This window comes from Mytilus edulis, chromosome 3 (assembly GCF_963676685.1).
Source record: "Mytilus edulis chromosome 3, xbMytEdul2.2, whole genome shotgun sequence".
Lineage (NCBI taxonomy): Eukaryota > Metazoa > Mollusca > Bivalvia > Mytilida > Mytilidae > Mytilus > Mytilus edulis.
In genome coordinates, this window is record NC_092346.1 from 15,163,457 (window position 1) to 15,169,456 (window position 6,000).

Below are 6,000 nucleotides of genomic sequence, written 5' to 3' on the forward strand. Positions count from 1 at the left end.
GCCGAGAATGAAGATAGCTACATATCTGCAGATTCCTTAAAAATTAATGTTTTATTTCTCAGCATTTTTTTTGTCACTTTTTGAACACAACATATTAATTTTATTACAATTGCTTTTAACCACTGGCTTATCGTTACTTAATATAGATACAGTTAGTATAAAAATAATGACATATGGAAGATCGCAAATGAGACTAAAGTTCAAGTGAAGTGGATGTAAGCCATTACGATCTTAAACAATGCGTGCGGGGGAGGGGTCTGCTGTGAACACGATAAAAGAGATTTTTCTACTTCCAAGTTTTGAACTATTCAATGTAATAAAGGAACATGCCAGCATCGCCTGCATAGGAAATTTACATTTCCAAGTTGATACGATATTGCAGAACTTTCATTTTATATCATGCCTTCTTTAAAAGAAGGTTGCAGCTTACAAGGAAGCTATTGGACAAAGAGTTCCATGTGTAAAAGTTGAAATAATCCTTTTGAACAATTGACAACGCCATCATTGAGTTGGTTGAACGTTACAGAACATCTCTTTCACAGATGACGACGGATATGTTCAAACTAAGGTATCTGCCTTCCTGACCTCTTTTTCTCGAACGGGACTTTATAACCGGGGTTTTCACATAAAAAAAACGGGATGCAGTATTCAGTAGGTGAAACTGGACGCTATTTATCTAAATGCACGAAAAACACCTTTATCGTTTTAAAAGACATCATAAATTCAAAAGTATAATTGATCAGCACATATAGAAGCACAATTATCCTATTAAATATTTAACAGTTCAACCTTTAGAAATTGTTAATGAGCAGCCTATGGAATCTTATTTAAAGTTTTTAAGATCATAGAATATAATTGAATTAAATTGAATTAAAAAAAACTGAAGACAGTCCGTCTCTCAGTCTTAATGTTTATGTTACGGGAATTGATAATATATTAAAAAACGATTCTGTTAACATTTTGGATATAGTTTTAAAAAAAACAGTTCGTAAAAACAGTTCTCATGCTCGAAAAATAAATCTCAATAAAAAAAAAAATTGTACCAACAATACAAATATTTCGGACCTAATATCTATTTCAAAAAACAACGACAGACATTCTCAATCTTCATTTGAATTATTTTACATTTGTAATTTCGGGACATTTTAAAGCTGATTATGCGATATGGGCTTTGCTCATTGTTGAAGGACGTACGGTGATCTATAGTTGTTAATTTCTGTGTAAGTTGGTCTATTGTGGAGAGTTGTTTCATTGGCAATTATACCACATCTTCTGTTTTTTTTTTATTTATTAACAAAGCTATGTTTTAAACTATTAGTAAAGTACATTCAATTTTAGAAGATTGCAAAAATCTACTCGCAAATTTGTTATTACAGACAAGTGTGTAAAGATGTTAATATCAGTGACAATACACCTAAGTCATTGAATTACAGTAATTTCGAATATACTTATGGTCCCAGCTCCCATATTATAACAGAGGACATTAACATCGTTTGTGACCAATTGTTGAAATCATTTCTCAGTAAAGGACCTAAATATCCTCTCCGCCAATTATCAATCTGAATGAGTGTCGCAACATCATCCACGACTTACTGTGTACTTACTGCTCTGAAAGGATAAAACGAGAAACATTTTAAAGAACATTTTACTCTAACAACAACCATAATAGCCCTATTTCACGTATCAAATATAAGCTAAAAAAACCTCGCCAAGGAATTTGTTTGTGTTCCAGTTGATTAAGCTGCTAATAATATCATTATTGTTTGATGTTGAGGTTCTGAAAAAAAGAAATCATGAATCCAACAACATTCCAACTGATTCCATTTTCGGGAAATGATATCTGTAAGAAATATAAATTGACAGCTACCTCTTTACCAGAACCAAATACAAAGAAAGTTACAACTATGTACTGGTTCCCGAGGCAGGACAAAATTCCTTACAAATATTTTTCCAGTCTTCAAACAATTGTTCCACTACTAAACTATCTATTCTACTTACTAGTAAATCCAAATCAAGCCGCATCATGATATAATATAGTGTGAACCAATAAATGATCTAATATTTATATCATCTGCCTACACGCATTTGAGTATGATACAAAACACAACTATTTATTTGTTAAAGTATTACTTAGGAATAGTTTTCTTTTCTAGCCAAATATAAGAAATTATCACATTATGTCTTCTTCACAATGAATGCTATGTATCCTGTAATATGTCATACACGGTTCAATTTTACATTACCAAAGTGATAATGACGCATCATCTTAATTGATCTATAAAATTGAAAAATGTATTTACTATTATAGAATGCATATCTTCACACATGAATATTTCATGTCAAGTAGCAAGAGATAACTCTAGGGAATATTATTAGTTACATAGTGTGTTAGTGACCTAATGTGATATATACAAGGTCAGTAAATTCCATATGGGGTGAGAGCGAAGCTCGAATCCTATATGGAATTTACCTATCCTGTATATATCATATTAAGTCACTAGCACACTATGTAACGAATTTATCTTACCGACTATCTTTATTTGTTTAACTTAGACTAAAGTTGTCTTATTTGCTATCATAACACATCTTCTTATTTCTGTATTAAAGTGTTCAAGTTTTCAATTTTAAGAACCTTCTTCAATTGGTCTGCACTAAAAAAATAATGTCAACGATAAATATCTATTATCAACAACCTTGATATTACAATATTAAACAGAACTTTCAATACTTTTAAATAATCAAACAGTGTCCAAGTCGTAAATCCACTACTAACCGTGCATTGAAATAAGCCCCGCCTCCCTACTAACCTAATATGGAATATACACGGTCACCACGAGGCCGCCTTTAACCAATCATATTCCTAGAGATATTGGGGGTAAGATAAAATACTATTGTATGAAATTGTAAAAGAGATGACATATACTGGAATTTGGTCCAGAGGAGGATGAAGTTATTTGATGAAGTAAGCTATGCACATTGACTGATCTTTAATGGGGACTTAATTGGTATATTACTATTATACTAGTATATATTGATAAAGTTCGGAGATATGACATTCAAAAGACAGCAACCTGATTACACACGAAAAGAGTAATACTTATCAACACACGTTCTTCCACAAAAGACATAATTTTTCATTAATCATTTTTTTTAAATTGATATAAAATAGAACTGCTTTAGAACTTCTCTCAAAAAAGAAGCGGAAGTTTACTTTTTCGGCTGTGTGATCAAATGTTTCGACTGATTGCACGAAGTTTTAACCACCAGAAACGATAGATTTTGAAAAGTCGACCGCATAACTGATATATAGGTAAAAGTCGTCCACAACAATATATGTTCTATAATATATTGTTTATATACAAAAATTGGCAACAAAAGCCTAAATAAAGAATTAGTACTTTTAATACATCAGTAAAATTTCTACCTTTTGTGGGTATTACCAATGAATTACCACAACCTTTTTATTTTAAATATGTTACTCATTTTACCTTCCTCTGTTTTTTTCCATGATAATACCAAGACAATATTTGACTCATATTTATCACTCTCGCAAAATGTAACCAAACGTTTAGATTGCAAGGTATTTAGACATTCTTTAAGAGTTGTTTCCCATTTGGGAAGGTTTTGCTCGGACACAGTTAAACTGTAGCGATTTCATCACAATGCATTAACTTTCTGAATAAGAATTTTTTATGAAGGATGTTCATATAAAAGATGACAGGTTACTTGTGGAGAAATGTATTTAGTCATATAAGTCGTGTTGAATCTCCAATCTTACATATTATCACAAACATAAATTCAGTATGCATTTCCAATGTCAATTTTTAGACTGATAGATGATGAAAATACATCAATCATATATGAAACAAGATTTTACATGATTTAAGTAAAATTGTGAAGTTAATATTTGTCTGCCTGTCTGCATCCAATACTGAAATTTCAACTGATATAATACTGCACAAGGTCATGACTGTTTATCACGTCTTTACACTAAATCCATTGGATGTTGAATGTGTAATGATTTACAATTTAGTCTTAGATGCATGTTATTTTAGTTGGTATTTGCTTGAACTTGCGAGAACTCTCACTTCTGTGCTTGGTGTCTTTTTATTGCTGGGATGTACAAGTATTAGGACACATTCATTCTGTGTTCTTGTTAGATTTATTTCTATTTGTATCCATCGATGAGTTAAGCCTTTTTTAACTGATTTTTATAGTTAGTTCTTATATTGTACTGTACCATCACTGTCCCATGTTAGAGGGAGGATTGGGATCTCGCGTACATGTTTAACCCCACCACATTCTGAATGTATGTGCCTGTCCGAAGTTATGTTATTCAGTGGTTGTCGTTTAAGTTGTTTAACATTTGTCGTTTCGGGGAATCTGACTATGCGGTCTGGGCTTTTGTTGAAAACAGAACGGTGACCTATAGTTGTTTATTTCTGTGTCATTTGGTCTCTTGTTAACTATTGTCTTATTAGCAATCATACCACACCTTTTTTTATGGAAACGAAGGCGTTGGCAAGAAACTTTGAATAATTGATTATTTTTACATTATGGCTAGGATAATTCTAACAATTAATTGTTATCTTCCATAGTGACATGATTACAGTGAGTTTGTACTGTTGACTTATTTCAGCTTATCATCTCTGAAATGTAGAAATGTTTCTATAAAATGAAATTTTACTTCATTCCCTTTTTAGTATTGTAATTATGTTTTAGAGTGATGTTCATTAGGTAACCCTTGTGTATGATATCATAAAATAAATAATGTCTTAAGTTCAATTATCTTTCTAGCTAATGAAATAACATAAAGTAATAAGGCAATTTATGGATATTTAATTTTGTTATTTTGTTTACCATTTCTTGATGTATTTTTTTTTTATCAGGGAAGACCCAATTCTAAATATATGCAACAATTGATATGTGAGTAATTTTCGATTTCGCTATACAGTTTGTAGCAGCGAAATTTTTTACTTATTCCAGGGAATTTTTCGTATTTCAAGATTCAAATAAAGCTTATACGAATCTAAATGAACAGTTGCGCCACGAGCGCATGATACACCCTTCGTTTTGTGTGTGAAGTTTTATGCAATAATCATAAATAGTTTCATAGATACGGCGCAACGTTTGAAAACGACCTTTTTTTTTTTTTTACAAAAAACTCAATAACTATAATAAATTTTTTTGAATCATCACCAGAAAGTATACAGATCTTTAGATTATTATAACTTAGAAGTGTGTAAAGTTTCAAGCAATAATCATAAATCGTTTCTGAGATACGGCGCGACATGTGACCCCCCCTTTTTTTTTAAACAAAAAACTCAATAACTCTAAAATAAAATTTTGAATAATCACCAAAAAGTATATAGATCTTTAGATTAATATAACTTAGAAGTGTGTAAAGTTTTAAGCAATAATCGTTTTTGAGATACGGCGCGACATGTGAAAAAAACACACCCCTGTTTTAGTTACAAAGTCCCGTAACTCAAAACGTTTGTATCCTATTTTCACCAAAACGTATACAGATCGTTTGACTATCAGAAGAAACAACAATGTTAAGTTTCATGAAATTTGGATAAGTTGTTCTCAAGTTACGATGCGACATGTTTATCACGGACAGACAGACGGACAGACAGACAGACGGACGCCGGACATTTGTATACCGTGAAAATTTTGAAAATCCATTAACGTGTCAATACTTCAATGAATACTCCAAGACATGGTTAAAACAACTGTGAGAAATCCCCAAGACACAATTATGTATTTAACAGTTTAACGGTCACTCAGTACGGTAGGCGTTCCTAAGAATAGATGCACGTTCAACAATTAGTAAAACGAAAATATGATACATAAAGGAACTCGTTGCGTAAACATTTATAAAAGTGGCGGAATGTACCGATGGGACATTCAAATCACAATGCAAAAATGCGAACAAATTTACAAAACACTTTCAACTAAAATAAAAACAGCTGGCTGTACGCAAGTGCTACGATGGAA